The sequence below is a fragment of the Zalophus californianus genome, chromosome 2 (assembly GCF_009762305.2).
Source record: "Zalophus californianus isolate mZalCal1 chromosome 2, mZalCal1.pri.v2, whole genome shotgun sequence".
NCBI lineage: Eukaryota > Metazoa > Chordata > Mammalia > Carnivora > Otariidae > Zalophus > Zalophus californianus.
Genome location: NC_045596.1, coordinates 77,607,118 through 77,619,772, shown reverse-complemented (window position 1 = coordinate 77,619,772; position 12,655 = coordinate 77,607,118). Strand labels below are relative to the sequence as shown.

At 36.4% G+C, this 12,655-nt stretch overlaps 1 protein-coding gene across 1 annotated transcript in view; it reads right to left on the bottom strand.

Moving 5' to 3' along the window:
• BMPR1B (bone morphogenetic protein receptor type 1B) overlaps positions 1-12,655 on the bottom strand; it is a 402,661-nt gene that overhangs the window by 332,357 nt on the left and 57,649 nt on the right. The gene's annotated exons all lie outside the window — the stretch shown is intronic.

The window sequence follows — 12,655 nt, the reverse complement described above, 5'->3', positions numbered from 1 at the left end:
CATAAAACTTGACTAAGAGCAAATTATACCAGTGTTAAGACAGCAAATTTTTTTAAATGCAAGCATGTAAAAAAGCAGTATTTTTTTAAACGTTTATTTTTTTACATTTAAGACAGAAAACAATCAACTATTCACAGAAGGTCTTGGTCAATAATAGGCTTACCCAGAAAAGAGTAATAGAGATCTAAGGTATTTAAATAGCCTCTGGCCTTTTGCCCATCTTTCTGAAGTTGGGAACCCCATAAAACATGATTCCACATCTATGTGTTGCACCCTGCCTTAGGGTTCTGCTATGCCAAAAATGTTCCTATTAGTCTAACACACCACCTAAAACCCAATCGCAGTAAATAAGTATTCTTATTTTTTTCAGATGGAAAAAGATAAATCAAAATGTACTATTTATAAATATCACCTTTTCAGATATCCATTTCTTCCATGCCTAATATTTCTTTCATCAAATATATAAATCTGAGTATAAAATGCTTTTATAACCATAAGAACAAATAATTGTTCATTTTACTTTGAGTATTCAATCAGTATTTCTATTTGGAAAAAAATTATAATTAAAATGGATACCTGCTAAGTATCAGTGTCCCACTTCAAAAAGAAAAAAACTCCTGTGAATTAGAATTTTTTGAGAAATTATCAGAAATATTACATTTTCGCTCTTTAAGGAAAACAGGTTTAAGCAGTATAGTAGTTAAGACAGTGGGCCTTGGGATCAGAGTAAGTTCAACTTAGCTGTGAGATTTTGGGCACTTAACTTCTCATGGTTTTTATTTTTTGAGGATTCAATGAATTTATGAGAACAAATTAAAAGGTTTTAAAGAGTGTCTGGCACAGAGTAAATGGCAAAAAAAAAATTCTAGGTATGCTTCTAGGTAAAAATTTCTTGTAGGAAGAATTACCTTCTCCTAGGTAAAAAAAAAAAAAAACTTCAAAAAATCCCCTCATATATCAAGTTAAATACAAACTGAATAAATATTTCCAAATCCTCACAAAGAGCTGTTTTTTTCCTTGAATATAAGAAGCTCCTAAACAATAAGCAAGAACAAAGACTGACAACTGATGAAAACTAGTCAATCAACACAAATGAAGATTTTACCAAAAAAATCAAACCTAAGTAGCTTTTAAGTATATGAAAAGATACTGAACTTCCATAAGAAAAATGCAAAGTAAAACATCAAAGAGAGAGAATTTTTTCTTTACCAGTTTTTCAAAAGTTCAGGAGCTGGATACAGAGTCACTGGTAGCATCTAAAATGACACTCAATGCACACACTGTGGTGGGTGTGGAAACCGGCACAAGCCCCGTGGTGTTCAAACTCTCTATACTCTACGAAATGTTCTTGCAGTTCTATGCACACACATATATAAATAAAAAATGACTGGAAAAACCCAACACTTTATACCCATACAGTGCATTTAAAAGAACTGTATGTAGCCTTTAAAGGAATGATGCAGTTTTATATGTATTAATATGGAATGCCTGACATTTATTGTCGATTGAAAGCAAGATACAGATCAGTGTATAAAGCTACTCTAATTTGTATTTAAAAGACATATATGGGGATGCCTGGGTGGCTCAGTCAGTTAAGCGTCTGCCTTTGGCTCAGGTCATGATCCCAGGGTCCCGGGATGGAGCACCGCATCGGGCTCCCGGCTCAGCGGGGAGCCTGCTTCTCCCTCTTACTCCCTGCTTGTGCTCGCTCTCACCAACTCTGTCTGTCTCTCTCTCAAATAAATAAAATCTTTTAAAAAAAAGAGAGAGAGAGAGGTAGAAGAAGCTAAGGAGAACCTCATTCGGTTGGGATAACCAGATAATCACTGGGTGATCACATCAGTACGTGACATAGGATGCTCATAACACTGTTCTCACGCCTGCTTCTCCCTCTGCCTGCCACGCCCCCTGCTTCTGCTCTCTGACAAATAAATAAAATCTTTAATTAAAAAAAGATTTAAAAGACATACATGTTGTATATAATATGTATGCTATATACACTATTGTGCATCATGTATATGTGTATATGCATATACATATATAATATACACGTATACATGGGCACACCCTCTGGAAGAATAACAAGAATGTGGTCACAGCAATTGTCTCTGGGAAGGACATCCACGTGGATGGGAGACAGGAACAAGGAGAAAGCTTACTTTTTACAGCTTTTCGTTTTGTATCATGTACCAAACAACCTAGTCACCCAGTAAATTAAAATTTAAAAGTTTCTAAGCACTTTTTATCCTGCTGTACCAAGCCCCTAACAAAGCACATATCCATGCTCAAGGACCATATGTAGGCATGTAGGTGATAATATCCTTCATTTTTTCCAGCAGTCATCTCCTTTAAGTGACTCACTAGAGAAGATTTCCACAAAGGTTAGAATGTATACCAAAAAACATTACTGAAAATTACTTCATTTACAGCTATTCTAATCATTACCCAATTAACTACCAACAATAGGAAACAGGATAGCTTTTAAGTGGTTGGTAATCTCGCTTTTTAATAACAGTTAGCAGGTATTAGGAGATAAAAATCTTTAAACAGCAGAGTTTTACAAAATTTATATTTGAATATTTTCAATATAAATTGGCATCTAAAAGAATATTATTGCATCTTTCTGACCACATTTGCTTATCACCAAAGACATTATCACTATGACAACATAAAATATTTTGCCAACTGATAAAATTTATTGCATTTCTGAAAACTTGTTAATATTACTAGATTACTCCACTTTTAAAAGTCATTTCTTTTAGAAAATAATTTCAGGCAAAGTGTTAGCATGCATAGGGAATAACCCTGTCGAACATCTTGTGTGCATACTGCTGCCAAAAAAAGTGTCAACAAAGCATGTCTTACATTTTTAAAAATTGCTGTAAAGATAACCCCTACTGTTCTATAGAACATTAAAATGCTCTACATAAAAAATCTTTACAACTGTCTATATAATCAAAGTGGACTCAGATAACCAATAAAATCTATATATCTTCCAAAACAAGCCCAGAAACTGCAAAAGTGAATGGCTGTCAAGGAGATAACGCCTCATCAAGGTGAGAAGAAGCTATTCCCCTATCTTTGAAGGATATTTTCAAATCAAAGAAAAACTAACAAACGGCACAGGGTCCCCTGTGATTTTAATGAGAGCCTCATTCTTAAGAACTGTTGGTTTCAAATGGGGGGAGGGATAAGCTCCTTTTATCCTCAAAATATCTAAAATAGGCCCTGCCACTTCCCTGAGTAAGACAAAGAAGGGCTGGCTGCTCATTGCTGAGGCTGAAGGTTCTGTGCTGTGTAATCAGTGATGCGGAGAGTATAAAACACACCCACTCTGCTGAGCCATTTTATTGGTTCTGGTTCATAAGGTTCTACACTATAGAATTTCATGTCCTACACTAAACCTTAATCTCCAGGTGACACGGAAGTCTAATGTCTTTAAATGGGTTTATTTTGATCAGGTTTTCACTGCCAATGTTCAAAGTTGTAGAGGTCTTCGGAGATTCACACAAAAATCTTAGAGGGGGGAGAAAAACCTCCCTTAGCTTTTCAAAGAGGAGGTGAAGGTGAGAAAAGAGAAAAGTTTTCAAGCGTGCAAAGTTGCAGGAAGGCAAGAAAGAGAAAGAACAAACATACCGAGGGTAGAGAGATAGTACGACAAGTATAAAGAAAAAACGAAAAGGAAGATCGACACAGATCATGAACTGATCTGTTCTCTAAAACAAATCTGTACTTGTAAGACTCATGCAGGAGCCTCAGTGTCCAACTTGTTCTGATCCTCAATGACTTCGTGCAGCCAACTGCCTCAGGGTGATCACCTGCAGATGCACACCAGGGGACACAACTCTGTTTCCTGCAACCCCAGAGCAGCCCAGGATAGCTGCTCAAGCCCATGAGATTTAAATTCCCCAGGATAATGGAAAACGATTAACAAGGTTCAAACTGTGATTAGCATATTTCAAGTATATACTTCTGTGTTTTGCACAATTTGCAAATATCAAAAAAAAACATGTTTTTCATTTAATCAACAAAATCCAAACATTATACTCTGTATGGGTAGTTCTCAAGTGCACTTGCACACACTGAAGTATTTACCTTCTCAACTTTCAAGAAAATGAAAAATGTCTAATCTCATGTATCAGGATTATGTAGTACACATGTGTTTATAATACCCAAGTATGCACAGTTCCCAAGTGTATATAGGGCAATGTATTCATTCATAATTCACTCACTCCCTCACACACACACTCTACAAATATTTTTTTTGTGCCTATGTGCTAAGAAATAGTTCTGGGCCCATAATATGCTATGGAGTGAAAAGACAACAAATAACCTGATTGTATCATTATAAACTGTAAAATTCTATATGGGACACAGCTAGTAACGGGGAGGGCAGCCTGTAGTTTGGGGTGTGGAGGGCTGGTGGGAATATCAGCAACGGTTAGGCTAAGGATATGCCTTTTGAGCTCAAATCTGAAGCATGAGAAAAAGCAGTTGGCCAAGGGAAGATGAAGAAGAGAGCATTTCAGGAGAGAAAATAACAGCAGGTACAAAATACCCTGAAGATGGTAAGGAGCTTAGAAGGTCCAGGGGAAAAAAGTGTGGAGAAGGGATAGTGGCAAGACAACAGGGCTGTCTTATGAACCTTGTTAAAGATATTTTCTATACCCTGAGAATAATGAAAGGTTACTGAAGGTCAAATGAAGCATGATAATTACTAATATTTATTGATCATCTACTATGTGCCAGGGACTATTTTAAGTACTTCATATTAATTAACTTTTTTAATCCTCATAACAACTCTATGAAGCAGGTACTACTTATACCTACATTTAAAGAAGAGGAAGCTCTATGATGCTCAGAAAATTTAAATGATAGGCTCAGGGTAACTGCAGAGTAGGATCTGACCCATGCAGTATGACTTTTATACTTCCTTTATTTTTGAGACCAACCCGATCAAATAAATAAATCATCTGCTCCATGGTGCAAATTAACCTTCCTCTATCGACCCTTAGGGACTCCAGCTAACTGGAATAATAATAGTGCCTGGAGTAGATAATCATTTACCTTCAGCAGTAAATCAAAAAAAAAAAAAAAGTTAATACATATTTAAGTTAACACTATTAACATCTACTCTACTGTTTCAGACATCATGGCAATATCTATATAGAGGTAAATTTTCCAAAAGAAGGCCCTAGAAATAACAGTACCTGAAACAGTTTTTAAAAGGAAAGGGAGGGGTGCGTAGGTGGCTCAGTCTGTTAAGCATCTGACTATGGATTTTGGCTCAGGTCATGATCAGGTTCAGGAGATCAAGCCCCAAGTTGGGTTCAGCGCTGGGGGTGGAACCTACTTAAGATTCTCTCTCTCTCAATCTCCCCCTCAGCCCCTCCCCCCATTCACGCTTGTGCCCTCTCTCTCTCTCTCAAAAAAAAAAAAAAGGGGGAGGAGGAATCTAAAATTATAAACTACACAGAATCAAATCTTACCTATGATGCTGACACTTAATAGGTAATTAATGAAAACTAGTGACTTAAAAATATTTTAAACATTAGAATTTTAAAATTAAGTCTAGCTTTTTTGACACAGTATGAATAGGTTCTTCATCAAAAGAGACATAATTATATTCACAAATACAAAATACATTGAAGCATATAAATGTAAATACATATATGGGTAGAAGTCTATAGTCACACATGGTTTTACACATTAACATTTCTGAAAAAGGTTTTAAGTCATAAGTATTTATAAATATTATTTTCCCTAAATCTGGAATTTTCCCTTTTAAAGATATCCAAATATATAATTTATTATTTGTTTCTAAGGAAATTCACTGTAACTAAAAAATATGCAAGACTTATTAATAGAAATATGTTCTCACAATAGCTTAAACATAACTTATCAGAACAGGCTTGGATAACTCCATAATCACATACTTAATTTAATTAAGTTTCATTTCCTATCATTTTTAAATTCAGGATAATTATGGCCTTTGTTTTTTCTACAATTCAACCTACAAAAGATAGATGCACTTAATTTTTTGTGACATGATAAACTGCCCACAACTTAAAGAGATGCTTCCAAACTGAGTACTGTTTTTCCTTCCCAAATTTAGAATTGTGATAGAATATTCCTGTACTATTTTCCAAGTTAATCATCGTGCAATATAATAAACTATATGGACCATATCACAATGTTTTATTCTACATTTCCTCTGGAAAAACTTTCCCTAATTCCCAAGGTCCAGTATACGTGCCCCTCCTTTTCCTTGACATCTTGGACTTCCTTACCAGAGCACATCACTCCTTAGGCAATACCCATTTCTTTGCCTCTACTTTCCCATACGTTGTAAACTCTGTGATGATCAACACTGTATTTACCTATGTATGTCCAGCACTTAGCACAGTGCCGACCAAGCCCCTACTATGCAACCAGTAAGTAATTGTTGAAAATTTTCTAAGAGCAGAATCAGAAGGAAATCTTAAAGAACCTGCTAGAATGACCTGCTAGAATAAATTGAGAGAGATAGGATACTTAAAAAAAAATAAAGGCATAGCTCCTTATGAAAATTAAAATCCTGAGCAATTCCACTTTTTAATCCACAATATGCAAGTGTGCACTTCTTCAACTTACAGAAGTATAAATCTGAAATACTCAGGGTGTGGTACATAAAGTCAGATACATAATCTAAAGCTAATCCAACTCCACTTTTACTAAATCCTGAATCATAAACTTTCAACACCTTTTACATTCTACCACACCTATTCTACTTGGCAAAAATGCATTTGCTTTTTTTCTTTGATGATTTCTCTCTCAGACACACAGACACACAGACACACAGACATACCGACACACACACACACACACACACACACACACACACACACACACACACACACACACACACACACCCCTCCTGCTTGAGCAAAAACGCATTTGCTTTTTTTCTTTGATGATTTCTCTCTCAGACACACAGACACACAGACACACAGACATACCGACACACAAACACACACACACACACACACACACACACACACACACACACACACACACACACACACACCCTCCTGCTTGAGAAAACTTGAGACATAAATATCACTACCCAGAATAGAATAGCGACTTTCTTTTAAAAGTATGAGTATTTTAAGTTCATTAGCCTTTATTTTCCAAAGTATCTTCCAGGAACCCAGTTCAGTGGTCCTAACATGCATCAGACTCACCTGGAGGGTTTGTGAAAATACAGAGAATCTGATTCCATAGGGTTTGGGGTGGGGCCCGGGTGATGGTGATGCTGCTGGTCTTGGGACCACACAAAGTGTGCTGTGAAGAGATGTTTTGTGAGAGGAAAATATCCATTCTCAAACATTGTTGGAAAATGCTACATATTCTGTATGCCTCTTAAGGTTTCACTATATACATCAGCATATAAAAGCTCTGAAATGTTCTACAGTAAATTAAGTTTTACATTGTTTATCAAAAAATTATTTAACCCTGGAATCTTTTAATCCAAGAGCAATCATTAACATCTTACCATGCTCTGTAGAATACACTTTGAAAACAATCTACATTTGACTCTTTAGAACTGCTTCCTTAAAATGTATTTTAGCAGAAAATAATTCTGTCCTTGGAAATGATCCAACTTCATACCATGTATGATTCCTGTCCATATAAAAATAGCATCTCATTCTCAGATCAGGCACAGTTCACCCAATCATGTGCCCCATTTCTTGCGGTGCTACTTTTGTAGCTCTTGGTGTTAAGTAGGATCACACAATGCTTCAACCATTAATCCAATTAATTAATTAGTAATCATGCATAATTTAATATCATTTTGCATTTGAATTACTGAAAGCCACAAATCCACTTTATTTGTTCACATTTACTAATAAAATGCTGAAAACAATGGAATATAAGAACCTAAGTTTGTTCAGGTCAAAATAGTCTCTTACATGTGAACTTATCTGGTGTTTAGAAACACCCTGAGTGAAGCTGATATGGCAGGCATTTCACTCTATTACCTCTTTGGCTTACTGAGAAAAGGAGCAGCAAAGTGAGTCACCTATTCATGGAACTAAGCGATGACATGTCTTTTGACTAACGTTCCAGTCATCTCTCATTACACTGCACCGCCTTGCTGTAACTTTCACGCTCAACCTGTTCGTTTTATCCACAACTTTTCTCTTTCTCCTTTTAAGCACAAAAATTGCATGTGAAACACATATTTAAAATCTTTCACCTTATAGTACCGACAGATACATTCAAATACTGCTATACTAGAAGCTAAGCACTGCCGGCTACCATGAGAACTGCAAAAATAAATTATTAGGAAAATAAAAAGGCAGAAAAGAGTCAATTCTAAATTAAGGTATCAGTGAATATTTAAGAGGATTTAAAGAATTTAAGCTCCATGAGGAAAAAGGTATTTGTCAGTTCTGGTACCTAACCCAGTGCCTGGCAGCCTGTAGGTTGCCCCAAATGTATTTACTGACCTTATGAGTCATTGACTGAGAGGCGGTAATTTGAAAACAGCACAGGAACAAGTAATATGTTTAAAAGAGTTTAATCCTTTATACAAACTTTAATTTAAAGGGATCACTTCTATTTCCAAAGGGCAATATAAACCTTATATAACATAATCATAATGTCTAACATCAAGGACAAAGGATCTACGACTTCAAACTTTCCCTACAAAAGAAGGTGCTTTTGCTACTCAAGTGTCAATGAGCTCCATCAGAGAAACACAGCAGGGGATCAGGGATGGGGTAGAGAGAACACCTATTACGCAGAATGCCATCGGAGGAACAGTATGCATTTAATGAGCCAAGTTAGATCATATTTCATATCAGAAAAATTACTTCCTTAAAACCTCACAGATTTCTTTAGAATTCAATATTTTGGGCTTATTTTTATATCATTTCAAAACAGTAATATGCCACATTTTTAATCACATAAACTATTTTAGTTAAAGAATTTACATCTGTTTGGCAAGTCATATCAAAGTTACTATATTTTAATTCCTCTATTTTATTAGCAAAATTATTACTCTTGGAAATATAAGATTTTTCACTGAAATCTCTAAGACTAAATAAAACTATTCATTTCAGTTTCAACAATATTATGAGCATATATTTACCTTTCCTTGTGGGTAGGCAGAATAAAATTTTTCCTAAATTACTAATAACAGAGACTTCTGACAGAAGTCAGGGTAGCAATTATGCATCTGTTTCCATTTTTATTATTGTACAGAACTTTCCAGATGTTCCTCCTCCGTTGGTAATTCCCCAAAGAATACATTTACTAGGCTCTCTTTATAATCACCTTGCTAATGGTAACAGTAACTGAATGGAAAAAAAAACATTTTAATAGGAATCTCAATAATTCCATAATTTTTATATAACGAGAAAATCTGAAATCCACAAGAACAACTTTCCCTCCAAAAAAGGCTCAAACAAATGCGAGCAAGGACACAGCAGAAAAGCACAGTGGGAAAGAGAACAAAGTAAGCAGGAAGTAAATCTGGAAGCAGCCTGGCCCCTAGTGAGCTTTTACGCATGTTGAAAGAAGACTCCAGTGCTGCAGGTGTGCAAATGACTGCACTTGACAGAGGAATAACATCTCCAATATCCCTTCAGCCCTTATTTAACCTTAACATTCCTCCCAAGCCATAAACTCTACCATCAGTAGACTGCAGCCAAAAATCTCATATAAGACTTCTAGTTAGTCCGTAAGTATTTAACTTACCAATGTTTCATTTATGCTTCACAATGTACCTTCAAAAACCTAAGTTGACATTTAGTACCATTCTGTCAATTCATTTAAGAAAATAAGAAGTAAAATATGATTTCATTTTTTATGTAATTACTTTTAAAACTTGTTTTATACAAATAAAAAAAAGGCTTTTAAATCTTGTCCCAGTAACTAATGACATGGGGAAAAAAAATATCCTTAATGCAAAGGCCTGAAATAAATAAGAAATATTATCGCATGCCTGGCTTCAAAGTTTAGAAAACTAGAAAAAAATTCCTTTGTTGTGGTATTTTTTTAATTCCCTAAAAATGTAATGTGTATTTATGACATTTTTCATTTTCTCATAAAACTATCTTCATTCATGTGCAATGAAATCCATTTTCCTCCCATATTCAGCAAAGCACTTTGACAATTGTACATAGGCAGTAGAGACTTAGCTATTATAGGAGCTACTCTGATTTCAACACAAATAAATCTAAACCAGTCATTATCATCCATTTCCCTTCTTGATAATGGTTTAGGAACAGGCAAGTGGTCTAATTCTTGCCAATGAGAAGACAGGGCAAGTCTACTGTGGGGCCCCTAGGGAAGGTTTCTTTCATACTAGGAAAGAGACATAATAAAAGATGGTATCTATTCTTCTGGAAACATTCTCATATCTGAAGGTGGTGTGAGGTGCTAACAGCCAGAGACTGAGGCCAACACAGAATGTCAGAGACTACAGATGGACAACAACAACAGAACAACAATCCTGCAATGGCACTACTGAGCCCCTAGTCTGAATCAATTAGCTCTGACACCACCCTACCTGGACATCCATCCACTTCAGAGATTACAAACCCGAGACTTGCCTAGGATTTTGCCATAGTCTGCTTATCCTGGATTGTAATTCTCTGTAATTCCTAAATAAACTCATTTTTGCTGGTAAAAAAAAAAAAAAGAGAGAGAGATTATAAATTCCTTTCTTAATCAAGTCAGTTTGAATTGGAATTTTCTGTTTGTATGTAAAATTATTCTAACTGATAAGCCAATGAAATAAAATGCCAATTTAAATTAGTTAAGCTGACTCAAGGACTCCTATCTACAACATTCCATAACTAAAATTTTGTAGAAAACGAACTGGATAGAATTTTAACATTTCACATAATAAAGTAAGTGCTAGGGCACCTGGGTGGCTCAGTCGGTTAAGCGACTGCCTTCGGCTCAGGTCATGATCCTGGCGTCCAGGGATTGAGTCCCATATTGGGCTCCCTGCTCAGCGGGGAGTCTGCTTCTCCCTCTGACCCTCTTCCCTCTTGTGCTCTGTCTCTCATTCTCTCTCTCTTAAATAAATGAAAATCTTTAAAAAAAATAATAAAGTAAGTGCTAGTCCCTACTACAAAGAAGAGGTAATCTGAGGATTTCATGAAGAAGGAAAAAGTTATAGTGAAGAAGGTTTCCTCAGCTTCCTCCTGAATAATGGATGCATGGCAAAGTGATGGCAAGGATCAGACTAATTATGTGCTAAATTAATGCATCAAAATCCAAACATCTTTGTTTTGGTTTAAACTGTTATACCCTTGGATTCATAGCTCAATTATACATTTGATTTCACTTCACTATAATTTTGAAAGAAATTTAAACACCAAATGAGACTTTAAAAACTAAAAGGACACTAAGATACACTGTTCTGTAGCCTGCTCGGATATGCACATCTAACCTTCTTTTCTCTATTCTGTATCTGAGGCAGAAACCAGCTGTGGGAAATAAATGTAGGCCCAGGACTTTGCCATGAAGAGAGGTGGGGCTGTGTGTGCAGTCAAGGGCTCTCAGTATGTAAACTCAGGTCTTTTTATTTTTTCTTCATAATCTGTGACCCCTGTTTCTTTCTCCTCTACTAGTTGCCTCTAAGAATCAATTTCCAGCCACTGGCTCCCCAAAGCACAGATCTAAAAATAGCTCTGCCCCCAGCTTTTCCCTATAGCTCACACACATACGCACCCCAGAACCCAGCAGCCCATCAGGAGAAAAGCTCAGAGGTGAGGGGAACCAAAGCTGATCTTCCATTATGAAAGTTCTCCCACCAGCCCCTCAGCAGCGAAGGATCCCTTCCCTTTGCCCACTTCGCTCTAGTTCTAACCAAATTTTGAAAAGTAGCTTTGTCTCAGAATTCTTTAAGACCTTATATTGCTCTTCAGTGAGGCGAATTTAGGATGTGAGCTGAGTGAGAAAGGGCACCACAACCTCAATAACAAATGACTTCAAAATATTTGATCTAAGCATTTCAAACAGTTCCTGGTTAACAGGAAAGCCTGTGGTATGGTGTAAACAGCGACTGCCCATGGAAATGTTTGCCAAACACTGATACCAAACATTATTCTGAAAACATTTCTTTCTTGACATAAATCCTTTTTAACTAGGAGGCAAAAATATAATTTTATCTAAAGCACACATTTTAGGAATATCATTTCCCATTCAAATGCAATCATCATTCAAAGGTGAGCTGACAGGGAAGTTGTCAGAGCATTGTGGGAAGGACACTGGTCTGAAGAGCATTACACTAAAAAAGCCTTAGTATCCTTCACACTGGCTCAGCAGCTGATGAGGTAATGCTGTTGTTCAGGAGATTAAAAGTAAAGGCAGACAGGTCCTCCAACTTCCTAGCTTGGAGTGTATTCCTGAAATGCACCCAAACTAGTCATCTAGGTACTAACCTACAGTAAGTGATGCTTCTGTAAGTCTCAGAGATTCACCTCAGCCCAAACCAAGCTCTAATGCCACTGCCTTCATGCCGTCCCCTCAGCCCCAGGGACAGAAAGTCACAGCTAGTCTCGTCTGAAGAGGACAGGGGAGAAAGGTGGCCAGCCATCTCCTATTCTCTCTTATATTTCCTCTTCTCATTCTCTTCCACCCAGTCCATTTTCCT